We start from the raw sequence: 13,064 nt of genomic DNA, 5'->3' as shown, positions 1-13,064 counted from the left end.
GGAAGGGGGGGATATAGGTCCGGGGAAGGGGGGATAAAGGTCGGAGGAAGGGGGGATACAGATCCGGGGAAGGGGGGATACAGGTCTGGAGAAGGGGGCTACAGGTCTGGGGAAGGGGGGATACAAGTCTGGGGAAGGGGGGATACAGGTCTGGGGAAGGGGGTACACGTCTGGGGAAGGGGATACAGGTCTGGGGAAGGGGATACAGGTCTGGGGAATGGGGATACAGGTTTGGGGAATGGGGATACAGGTTTGGGGAATGGGGCTACAGGATTGGGGAATGGGGATACAGCTTTGGGGAATGGGGATACAGGTTTGGGGAATGGGGATACAGGTTTGGGGAATGGGGATACAGGTTTGGGGAATGGGGATACAGGTTTGGGGAATGGGGATACAGGTTTGGGGAATGGGGATACAGGTTTGGGGAATGGGGATACAGGTTTGGGGAATGGGGATACAGGTTTGGGGAATGGGGATACAGGTTTGGGGAATGGGGATACAGGTTTGGGGAAGGGGGATACAGGTTTGGGGAAGGGGGATACAGGTTTGGGGAAGGGGATACAGGTTTGGGGAAGGGGGATACAGGTTTGGGGAATGGGGATACAGGTTTGGGGAATGGGGATACAGGTTTGGAGAATGGGGATACAGGTTTGGGGAATGGGGATACAGGTTTGGGGAATGGGGATACAGGTTTGGGGAATGGGGATACAGGTTTGTGGAGGGGGATACAGGTTTGGGGAATGGGGATACAGGTTTGAGGAATGGGGATACAGGTTTGGGGAATGGGGATACAGGTTTGGGGAATGGGGATACAGGTTTGGGGAATGGGGATACAGGTTTGGGGAATGGGGATACAGGTTTGGGGAATGAGGATACAGGTTTGGGGAATGGGGATACAGGTTTTGGGAATGGGGATACAGGTTTGGGGAAGGATATACAGGTTTGGGGAATGGGGTTACAGGTTTGGGGAATGGGGATACAGGTTTGGGGAATGGGGATACAGGTTTGGGGAATGGGGATACAGGTTTGGGGAATGGGGATACAGGTTTGGGGAATGGGGATACAGGTTTGGGGAATGGGGATACAGGTTTGGGGAATGGGGATACAGGTTTGGGGAATGGGGATAGGTTTGGGGAATGGGGATACAGGTCCGGGGAAGGGGGGATACAGGTCCGGGGAAGGGGGGATACAGGTCCGGGGAAGGGGGGATACAGGTCCGGGGAAGGGGGGATACAGGTCCGGGGAAGGGGGGATACAGGTCCGGGGAAGGGGGGATACAGGTCCAGGGAAGGGGGGATACAGGTCCGGGGAAGGGGGGATACAGGTCCGGGGAAGGGGGGATACAGGTCCGGGGAAGGGGGGATACAGGTCCGAGGAAGGGGGGATACAGGTCCGGGGAAGGGGGGGATACAGGTCCGGGGAAGGGGGGGATACAGGTCCGGGGAAGGGGGCTACAGGTCTGGGGAAGGGGGGATACAGGTCTGGGGAAGGGGGGATACAGGTCCGGGGAAGGGGGGATACAGGTCCGGGGAAGGGGGGGATACAGGTCCGGGGAAGGGGGGATACAGGTCTGGAGAAGGGGGCTACAGGTCTGGGGAAGGGGGATACAGGTTTGGGGATTGGGGATACAGGTTTGGGGAATGGGGATACAGGTTTGGGGAATGGGGATACAGGTTTGGGGAATGGGGATACAGGTTTGGGGAATGGGGATACAGGTTTGGGGAATGGGGATCCAGGTTTGGGGAGAGGGGAGGGGAGAGGGGATCCAGGTTTGGGTAGAGGGGAGGGGAGAGGGGATCCAGGTTTGGGGAGAGTGGAGAGGGGATCCAGGTTTGGGGAGAGGGGAGGGGAGAGGGGATCCAGGTTTGGGGAGAGGGGTGGGGAGAGGGGATCCAGGTTTGGGGAGAGGGGAGGGGAGAGGGGATCCAGGTTTGGGGAGAGGGGAGGGGAGAGGGGATCCAGGTTTGGGGAGAGAGGAGGGGAGAGGGGATCCAGGTTTGGGGAGAGTGGAGAGGGGATCCAGGTTTGGGGAGAGGGGAGGGGAGAGGGGATCCAGGTTTGGGGAGAGGGGAGGGGAGAGGGGATCCAGGTTTGGGGAGAGGGGAGGGGAGAGGGGATCCAGGTTTGGGGAGAGGGGAGGGGAGAGGGGATCCAGGTTTGGGGAGAGAGGAGGGGAGAGGGGATCCAGGTTTGGGGAGAGGGGATCCAGGTTTGTGGAGAGGGGAGGGGAGAGGGGATCCAGGTTTGGGGAGAGGGGAGGGGAGAGGGGATCCAGGTTTGGGGAGAGGGGAGGGGAGAGGGGATCCAGGTTTGGGGAGAGGGGTGGGGAGAGGGGATCCAGGTTTGGGGAGAGGGGAGGGGAGAGGGGATCCAGGTTTGGGGAGAGGGGAGAGGAGAGGGGATCCAGGTTTGGGGAGAGGGGAGGGGAGAGGGGATCCAGGTTTGGGGAGAGGGGAGGGGAGAGGGGATCCAGGTTTGGGGAGAGGGGAGGGGAGAGGGGATCCAGGTTTGGGGAGAGGGGAGGGGAGAGGGGATCCAGGTTTGGGGAGAGGGGAGAGGAGAGGGGATCCAGGTTTGGGGAGAGGGGAGGGGAGAGGGGATCCAGGTTTGGGGAGAGGGGAGGGGAGAGGGGATCCAGGTTTGGGGAGAGGGGAGGGGAGAGGGGATCCAGGTTTGGGGAGAGGGGAGGGGAGAGGGGATCCAGGTTTGGGGAGAGGGGAGGGGAGAGGGGATCCAGGTTTGGGGAGAGGGGAGGGGAGAGGGGATCCAGGTTTGGGGAGAGGGGAGGGGAGAGGGGATCCAGGTTTGGGGAGAGGGGAGGGGAGAGGGGATCCAGGTTTGGGGAGAGGGGAGGGGAGAGGGGATCCAGGTTTGGGGAGAGGGGAGAGGAGAGGGGATCCAGGTTTGGGGAGAGGGGAGGGGAGAGGGGATCCAGGTTTGGGGAGAGGGGAGGGGAGAGGGGATCCAGGTTTGGGGAGAGGGGAGGGGAGAGGGGATCCAGGTTTGGGGAGAGGGGAGGGGAGAGGGGATCCAGGTTTGGGGAGAGGGGAGGGGAGAGGGGATCCAGGTTTGGGGAGAGGGGAGGGGAGAGGGGATCCAGGTTTGGGGAGAGGGGAGGGGAGAGGGGATCCAGGTTTGGGGAGAGGGGAGGGGAGAGGGGATCCAGGTTTGGGGAGAGGGGAGGGGAGAGGGGATCCAGGTTTGGGGAGAGGGGAGGGGAGAGGGGATCCAGGTTTGGGGAGAGGGGAGGGGAGAGGGGATCCAGGTTTGGGGAGAGGGGAGGGGAGAGGGGATCCAGGTTTGGGGAGAGGGGAGGGGAGAGGGGATCCAGGTTTGGGGAGAGGGGAGGGGAGAGGGGATCCAGGTTTGGGGAGAGGGGAGGGGAGAGGGGATCCAGGTTTGGGGAGAGGGGAGGGGAGAGGGGATCCAGGTTTGGGGAGAGGGGAGGGGAGAGGGGATCCAGGTTTGGGGAGAGGGGAGGGGAGAGGGGATCCAGGTTTGGGGAGAGGGGAGGGGAGAGGGGATCCAGGTTTGGGGAGAGGGGAGGGGAGAGGGGATCCAGGTTTGGGGAGAGGGGAGGGGAGAGGGGATCCAGGTTTGGGGAGAGGGGAGGGGAGAGGGGATCCAGGTTTGGGGAGAGGGGAGGGGAGAGGGGATCCAGGTTTGGGGAGAGGGGAGGGGAGAGGGGATCCAGGTTTGGGGAGAGGGGAGGGGAGAGGGGATCCAGGTTTGGGGAGAGGGGAGGGGAGAGGGGATCCAGGTTTGGGGAGAGGGGAGGGGAGAGGGGATCCAGGTTTGGGGAGAGGGGAGGGGAGAGGGGATCCAGGTTTGGGGAGAGGGGAGGGGAGAGGGGATCCAGGTTTGGGGAGAGGGGAGGGGAGAGGGGATCCAGGTTTGGGGAGAGGGGAGGGGAGAGGGGATCCAGGTTTGGGGAGAGGGGAGGGGAGAGGGGATCCAGGTTTGGGGAGAGGGGAGGGGAGAGGGGATCCAGGTTTGGGGAGAGGGGAGGGGAGAGGGGATCCAGGTTTGGGGAGAGGGGAGGGGAGAGGGGATCCAGGTTTGGGGAGAGGGGAGGGGAGAGGGGATCCAGGTTTGGGGAGAGGGGAGGGGAGAGGGGATCCAGGTTTGGGGAGAGGGGAGGGGAGAGGGGATCCAGGTTTGGGGAGAGGGGAGGGGAGAGGGGATCCAGGTTTGGGGAGAGGGGAGGGGAGAGGGGATCCAGGTTTGGGGAGAGGGGAGGGGAGAGGGGATCCAGGTTTGGGGAGAGGGGAGGGGAGAGGGGATCCAGGTTTGGGGAGAGGGGAGGGGAGAGGGGATCCAGGTTTGGGGAGAGGGGAGAGGAGAGGGGATCCAGGTTTGGGGAGAGGGGAGGGGAGAGGGGATCCAGGTTTGGGGAGAGGGGAGGGGAGAGGGGATCCAGGTTTGGGGAGAGGGGAGGGGAGAGGGGATCCAGGTTTGGGGAGAGGGGAGGGGAGAGGGGATCCAGGTTTGGGGAGAGGGGAGGGGAGAGGGGATCCAGGTTTGGGGAGAGGGGAGGGGAGAGGGGATCCAGGTTTGGGGAGAGGGGAGGGGAGAGGGGATCCAGGTTTGGGGAGAGGGGAGGGGAGAGGGGATCCAGGTTTGGGGAGAGGGGAGGGGAGAGGGGATCCAGGTTTGGGGAGAGGGGAGGGGAGAGGGGATCCAGGTTTGGGGAGAGGGGAGGGGAGAGGGGATCCAGGTTTGGGGAGAGGGGAGGGGAGAGGGGATCCAGGTTTGGGGAGAGGGGAGGGGAGAGGGGATCCAGGTTTGGGGAGAGGGGAGGGGAGAGGGGATCCAGGTTTGGGGAGAGGGGAGGGGAGAGGGGATCCAGGTTTGGGGAGAGGGGAGGGGAGAGGGGATCCAGGTTTGGGGAGAGGGGAGGGGAGAGGGGATCCAGGTTTGGGGAGAGGGGAGGGGAGAGGGGATCCAGGTTTGGGGAGAGGGGAGGGGAGAGGGGATCCAGGTTTGGGGAGAGGGGAGGGGAGAGGGGATCCAGGTTTGGGGAGAGGGGAGGGGAGAGGGGATCCAGGTTTGGGGAGAGGGGAGGGGAGAGGGGATCCAGGTTTGGGGAGAGGGGAGGGGAGAGGGGATCCAGGTTTGGGGAGAGGGGAGGGGAGAGGGGATCCAGGTTTGGGGAGAGGGGAGGGGAGAGGGGATCCAGGTTTGGGGAGAGGGGAGGGGAGAGGGGATCCAGGTTTGGGGAGAGGGGAGGGGAGAGGGGATCCAGGTTTGGGGAGAGGGGAGGGGAGAGGGGATCCAGGTTTGGGGAGAGGGGAGGGGAGAGGGGATCCAGGTTTGGGGAGAGGGGAGGGGAGAGGGGATCCAGGTTTGGGGAGAGGGGAGGGGAGAGGGGATCCAGGTTTGGGGAGAGGGGAGGGGAGAGGGGATCCAGGTTTGGGGAGAGGGGAGGGGAGAGGGGATCCAGGTTTGGGGAGAGGGGAGGGGAGAGGGGATCCAGGTTTGGGGAGAGGGGAGGGGAGAGGGGATCCAGGTTTGGGGAGAGGGGAGGGGAGAGGGGATCCAGGTTTGGGGAGAGGGGAGGGGAGAGGGGATCCAGGTTTGGGGAGAGGGGAGGGGAGAGGGGATCCAGGTTTGGGGAGAGGGGAGGGGAGAGGGGATCCAGGTTTGGGGAGAGGGGAGGGGAGAGGGGATCCAGGTTTGGGGAGAGGGGAGGGGAGAGGGGATCCAGGTTTGGGGAGAGGGGAGGGGAGAGGGGATCCAGGTTTGGGGAGAGGGGAGGGGAGAGGGGATCCAGGTTTGGGGAGAGGGGATCCAGGTTTGGGGAGAGGAGAGGGGATCCAGGTTTGGGGAGAGGGGAGGGTAGGTGGTGAGGTTTGCATTGGCCACCGGGCCAGCATGTTCTCCTGGAAAGGATTTCGCATTGAACCTGTCGCTCGTGCATCTGCAGTGTCTCCAGCCTCCGAGTTGCAGTCCTCGGTCACCTTTCCACTCACCTTGCTCTACCGTTTCACACCACGGAAACCCGGAACTTTCCGGCCTTGAAACAATAGGCGTCAAGTTTCCAATCACAGCCGCTGACAATCAAACGCTTTGAACGGTGCCAAGACCCCCCCGCCCCCCAACACTGGGGAAGCCTTCGCCGGCTCTGCCTCCACAGCCATTGCAAATGTACCTACCTACCGACCACACGCCCAGGCACAGAGGTTCATCCCGCCCCCCGCCCCCCAAATCCGGCTGCTCTTCGCTGAAATCGCCTGTCGGCCGAGGCACCGTCCCCCAGGAGCGTTAATGTGCTGCCAACCAACCATCCACTCACTCACTCGCACCTTCCTGCAGTGAGACCGGGGTGGGGGGGGACTGGCAGCCGGCAACGCAACACCAGGACTGGAGTCTTCCCACGGCGGATCGGACTCGAGGGCAGCGGAGTGGATCAATGAGGATTGGATTTCCCTTTGCTGCATCATCACGTTGGAAATAGTTTCGCAGAAATCAAGGCAGCACAAGGTCAAATTATTTCAATGTGTTCCTGCAGCTTCTTTCCCACCCCCTTTCTTTCTTCTTTGGCTTGGCTTCGCGGACGAAGATTTATGGAGGGGGTAAATGTCCACGTCAGCTGCGGCTCGATTGTGGCTGACAAGTCCGATGCGGGACAGGCAGACACGGTTGCAGGGGAAAATTGGTGGGTTGGGGTTGGGTGTTGGGTTTTTCCTCCTTTGTCAGTGACGTGGGCTCTGCGGTCTTCTTCGAAGGAGGTTGCTGCCCGCCGAACTGTGAGGTGCCAAGATGCACGGTTTGAGGCGAGATCAGCCCACTGGCGGTGGTCAATGGGGCAGGCGCCAAGAGATTTCTTTAGGTAGTCCTTGTACCTCTTCTTTGGTGCACCTCTGTCACGGTGGCCAGTGGAGAGCTCGCCATATAACACGATCTTGGGAAGGCGATGGTCCTCCATTCTGGAGATGTGACCTATCCAGCGCAGTTTGATCTTCAGCAGCGTGGATTCGATGCTGTCGGCCTCTGCCATCTCGAGTACTTCGATGTTGGAGATGAAGTCGCTCCAATGAATGTTGAGGATGGAGCGGAGACAACGCTGGTGGAAGCGTTCTAGGAGCCGTAGGTGATGCCGGTAGAGGACCCATGATTCGGAGCCGAACAGGAGTGTGGGTATGACAACGGCTCTGTATACGCTAATCTTTGTGAGGTTTTTCAGTTGGTTGTTTTTCCAGACTCTTTTGTGTAGTCTTCCAAAGGCGCTATTTGCCTTGGCGAGTCTGTTGTCTATCTCGTTTATTGTCATAATTTCACCTATTCTTTCTGAGTCTTGATGAAGGGTTTGGCCTCCCAATGTTGACTGACCATTTCTACCCATGGATGGGGGTGGGGGGGGGGGGGTCTCTGACCTGATGAGTTCCTCCAGCAATGCTTTGCTTCTCAATATTTCCAGCATCTGCAGTGTTTTTTTTTGTTCTAAGGAATGATATTTTGCAGACTGATTGTGGTCCACTTCTATAAAATCCACCATGTCCAAGTAACTTGCCCTGCCCATTCGATTATGATGAGTCAACACCCTGAAATTAATGAAGAGCCCTCCTCATTTTAAAATAAACATACCGTAGCGGCGGCTACAATAACATGCGCCACCAGACGGGTTGAGCTCACGGAGGCAGACTGATTTATTGCAGGCTCCTGGGCTGCACTTATACTCCCAGCCCAGACCTGGCTGAGAACCGCGCTGGAGGGCGCTGACGTCACCCGGGCGTCACGTGGTCCCCCAGCGCAGGTTTATGAGCCCTGAGCTGGAAGGAAGGGAAACCCCCCTCCCCCCCCCCCCCTCCCCGCCAACGACGCCATTTCGGCCTGCTGCCCCGCCACATAGCTTACAAGCGGGGCCGGTTCGCCTGCCTTGTGGTGAGCCGCCACAGTATAATATTTGAGATGAACTCCGGATGACCTGACAATCAGAATCAGGATTTATTGTCATGAACAAGTTCATGAAGTTCGATGTTTTGCGGCAGGATCATAGAGAAGACATTCATATTAGAACCATCTGATAACATCACTATGTAAAAAATAAAATAACAATAATATTGCTCAAAAAGTAAGGCAGTGTCTTTGGTTCATGGATTATTCAGGAATCTGATGGCAGCAGGGAAGAATTCCTGTCTTTAGGCTCCTGTACCTTTTCCCCCGATGGTAGCAGAGTGAAGAGGGCCTGGCCTGAGTGGTGGGGGGGCCTTTAAGGATAGAGGCTGCTTTTTAAAAAAAAAAACTGTGTCATGTAGAAGTCCTCGATGGAGTAAAGTCTGGTGCCTGTGATGTTGCAGGCCAAGTTAACAACCCTCTGGAGTTTATTCTTGTCCTGAGAGTTGGCACCTCCATACAAGGCAGTGATGCAACCAGACAGAATGCTCTCCACAGTACACCTGTAGAAGTTTACGAGTCTTCAGTGCATACCAAATCTCCTCAAAAACCTCACCAAGTATAGCCACTGGCGAACCTTCTTTGTGATTGAGTCAACGTAGAGGCACCAGGACAGATCCTTGGAGATGTTGGCACTCAGGAACTTGAAGTTCTTGATCTTCTCCACGACTGAGGCCTCGATGAGGACTGGGTCGTGTTCCCCTGACTTCCTCCTGAAGTCCACAATCATCTCCGTGGTTTTGCTGATGTTGAGCGCAAGGTTGTTGTCGTTACGCCATCCAACGATCTATCTCCTGTACATTTCCTCATTGCTGTCTGTGATTCTGACGACAACTTTGATGTCATCGGCAAACTTGCAGATGGCATGGGAATTGTGACTGGCCACACAGTCGTGGGTGTATAGCGAGTAGAGCAGTGGGCTAAGCACGCATCTTTGGGGTGCACCTGTGTTGATGATCAGTGAGGAGGAGACATTGTTTTCAATTCGTATTGACTGTGGTCTTCCAATGAGAAAGTCAAGGATCCATTTGCTGGTGATCTGGTGGTCAGGATTCAGGTGGTCAGACTACATTCACAACAGTAAAAACACAATGCTGAATAAACTCAGCTTGTCAAACAGTGTCCTTTACATAGCAAAGATAAAAATACATAACCAACATTTCGGGCTTGAACCCTTCATCAAGGTATCAGTTACGAATTTTTATCTTTGCTTACTGTTCGACCAGCTGAGCTTCTCCAGCATTGTGTTTTTACTTCAACTATGGTGTCTGCAGACTTTTGTGCTTTACTTGGATTTACAGCAGGTTGTGAGTAAAGCAGCTCAAGAGGGATATTCCAAGTGACATCAGAGAAATAGATGACACATTAGATACACGATGAGATAATATCCCCACTGCAGTACAGAAAAGCCATGCCCCAGAACTAGCCATATCATTAATCAAGATTTTCAACAGTTCCAACATTGGGATATAACCAACAATGTGGAAAAATAATGAGTAGAACAAATCAATCTGGCTAATTATCATCCATTCAGTCTACTTTTAATTATCACCAGTGATAGTAGATATCATTGAGAGTACAATCAAGCAGAGCTTTCCTTAAAGTAAGATGCTCACCAATTCTCATGTAGTGACTACTTTCCATTATAGTCGTTTGAATGCTAAAAGTATGTTGTTGTCTATGACTCATTCAAACAAATTCAACCTAAAGTTAAGTTGAGTTTTCCAAAGTTTATTAAATATTAAACATTGTTAACATTATTATAAGTTGTTATACATTCAATAGAAAATGTCAGAAGATCCTCTTACCATTCATTCTGCAGAGCAAAAAAAACTAAACTCTTATCTCCCAAGCAAGCAGAGAAAACTAGTTATGACACTGAAGCGAAGATGTTGCTAGGAGACGGCATAAAAATATGTGAAACAAAAAAAAACCACGAACAGAGAAGTGGCAAGCATGAAACACATTTTAATCCTGACAACTCACCAACAACTCATCACACCAGTGGTTCAAACATGGAGAAAAGAGAAGAGTTCCAGGTACGAGGTGTGGGCAACTGTCTTTGATGTTAAGGCAGCATTTGACTGAGTGACAAAAAAGGCACTCTGGTAAATTGAAGCCAATAATAAGGGCAAAGTCCTCCCATATTTGGGAGTCACACCTTGTACAGCAGAAAATGGATCTATTTGCTTATTTGCTAATAAATCAGTCATCCTAGCCCTGAAATATCACACTATGAGTACCTCAGGGCAGCATCTTACTTTAAATCTTTTGAGCTCTTCATCAATGACTTGACTTCCATCATAAATGGCATGTTCACTGCACAATGTTCCATTCCATGCACAACACCACAGAAAATGAAACATCTCTGCCAACATGCAGCAAGACCTGTGCAGCTTTTAGGAATGTAGTATGTGTAACAAAAAAGACCCAAACAATGACAGTCTCCAACACAAGTAAATTTAACATTAAATCCCATTATCACCAGCATTTCCATTAACATCTGCTGTTCATGATTGTCTAGAAACTAAACTGGACCAGCCACACGGACACTTTGGCAACAGGGGAAAGTCAGAGAACATTCCAAATGTCCAGTTATTCTTCATTTGTATTGCTAGTTACACAAACCAAGAATACGTGAGGCAGAAATACATTATGTCTGACTATATGCTTTTACTTTATGATATGCAAGTTAACCTTATGTTCTACCTTCCCATCTCCTGCTGTGGAGTAAAAGAATCACCCACCCAATGTCTGCTCTTAAGGGTGTAGATGTCTAGATCTCATCCACATTTTGGAGATATAATGATTCCACAATGTGGAGAGATTTAGTTGTCCAATCTGAAGGAAGAAGGTGGACAAACAGACATTTCTGAAAGTTTCCCTGTATGACCCTCACATAACTTGGAGATCGCTAATGTTCAAACAATGAAAATCCCCTTGAATCAATTAATGCCTACTCAACAGGCACATTTGTTCAGGGTTATCCATGCCCAACATGACCTCCACATTGGCAACCTTACCTGGGAACACATCTAAAATCCTTTTCTTCTAATTATAGCAGTCCCATAACCTGCAGATCAATTAAGCCTTTCCTATACATCTCTACTTGCTTGTACCTCTATGACCTATTTGTATGATGACCCAAGCCCCTTATAGCCATGGAGTTACCAGTAACTTGCTGATATCCATTGACCTCCGATAGAGAGAATTTGTCTTCAAGAGCATGCTTTTTATTCCTCATTTGCTTTGCTAGTTACACAAATCAAAACTGACTTTGTTGTATAGAAGTTCACTTCTGACTGGCAATACGAGTTTACATAATGATTATACACATAAAGTAGCTACTTTTCCATATCCAGATGTGTCACTGTAAGGACAGGTCTTCCATTATCTGTAAGCTATAATTCAGCATAATGGAACACCTCCACTTACCTGGAAGAAGACAGCTCTAATAACATTCAGCAGGCAAAACCTCATCCAGGCCAAATCTCCATGCTTGATTAAGACCCAGTCCATCACAATAAACATTTATTCTCTCTTTCAGTTCTTTGCACTAAAGTATTAAATAATATTTGATCTGTTTCTATTTTCAGACATGTTACCTGACCTGCTGGGTGTTTCTAGCATTCATGGTGTTTTGATCTTTAATCGTTCCCCCTCTCTCTCTACAGGTGCACTGTGGCTGCATGGTGTACTGTCCGCAACATGATATTTGCTTAGTCTGTTAAAGTTTGTATTTCTATGCTATCCAGAAATGACAGTTATGAGAGAGGCACCACAGATTTGCCTTTATTAAGCACACTAATCACTTGTTTCTGAGCTGGGGCCAGAGAGAGCCACATGTTTACTCGGCAGAAGCACATCCCAGACAGACAATTAAAACTGATCATCTCATCAACCAAGGTCAGCTGACTTAATTACTTCGGCCATTTCCTGGCTTCTTGGACAAACAGCAGATTTACAGAATCTGTAATGCCTTTTAACACAGATGCGCTAACTGACTGTGCCGGATGAATCAACAATGAGTCAACGAGCAACCTATTCATAAATGGCTTCCCACGCAAATGCAGCTGATTGAACCTTATAGCCAGTCAGGCATGATTTGAGTTGTCAATGGCCATAAGATGCACATAGCAACACTGACAGCGCCAGTCAAGTTTTGATCTTACATTGTTCCAGCCTAGAAACTTCTCTCCTCATTACTAACATTGATAGCTTAATATTATTGTGAGATCCACCATTTACATGTGATAATTAAAGACTAAAAATCAGGCATACAGAATGTGGATGTTACTGTGTATTGGAAGCAATCTTTCCAGATTTCAGCCAATTTCCTTTGCAAGAAATGATATCTTTTAATTATGACTTATACATGCAAGTAACTGCTTGACGTCAACCAATTCCCTGTCTTCAGAAAAGGGCAATACCAGGTGTTAAACCAGGAGTTGTAACAATAAATTCAAAGAGGTGCCTATCAGATTTGTATTCAAGAAAATACTTTTAATACTGCACTGTTTAAATTGAATTTTCAAATGTGGTTCTGATATTAACGAAGGTGACTCTGTCGACCTGACATTAATACTACTCATTCCCGCTGACATGACTCAATAAAATCTGTGCCTTGTACTTTGTGGTTCTGCTCTGTATTTTTGTTCCTTGACTATCACAAGTCCCCATCCCAAGTGGAATAAATGGTGCCTGTGGCATCTGCATTCTTGAGAAATAAATCAATAAATACAATTATTTATTGTATCACTGTAATGCAGAAATTATTGCAGCAAATGTGTGCATCTAGGAGACCCGATAAAATCTGAATTCAATGAAGCGAACACTCCATGCTTACACAAAGGAAAATAGAAGTGGTGGTCTCCACCTGCCTGCACACTTTTGAAAGAGACTAGTAAAGAAGGTGGATGCATTGAGCAAGATTAAACTTCCAAAAAGAGATCACATTCCCTTAAAATGTAAAAAAAAGTTATATTGATATGAGAGTTTACATTTGAGTTTGTTCTTTTATCTAATTTCCTGCCTCAAGGTAACAGCCTTAAAATCATGTTGGGTGCATGCAAACAGGGGTCAGTGATGCTACAGGGTTATATCTACATTAACTGTTCAGATTTCTTCTTTATTCATTGGTTTAGTATTATTTATTCCTTACCCCTCAA

At 52.7% G+C, this 13,064-nt stretch overlaps 1 protein-coding gene across 2 annotated transcripts in view; it reads right to left on the bottom strand.

The window, feature by feature from the left end:
• Positions 1-6,177, bottom strand: part of osbpl6 (oxysterol binding protein-like 6) — a 135,583-nt gene extending 129,406 nt beyond the window's left edge. Inside the window, exon 1 of one of the 2 annotated variants that reach the window (XM_069935832.1) lies at positions 6,156-6,177. The gene's annotated coding sequence lies outside the window, so the exon portion shown is untranslated. Of the gene's footprint in view, positions 1-5,972; positions 5,995-6,155 lie in introns of those variants that run through there. The other variant, XM_069935833.1, reaches the window with a different exon arrangement.
• Positions 6,178-13,064: the final 6,887 nt, after the last annotated feature.

This window comes from Narcine bancroftii, chromosome 4 (assembly GCF_036971445.1).
Source record: "Narcine bancroftii isolate sNarBan1 chromosome 4, sNarBan1.hap1, whole genome shotgun sequence".
In the NCBI taxonomy this organism is placed as follows: Eukaryota; Metazoa; Chordata; class Chondrichthyes; order Torpediniformes; family Narcinidae; genus Narcine; species Narcine bancroftii.
Note: the sequence above shows the minus strand (reverse complement) of the source record. Positions and strands in the feature narration are given on the sequence as shown.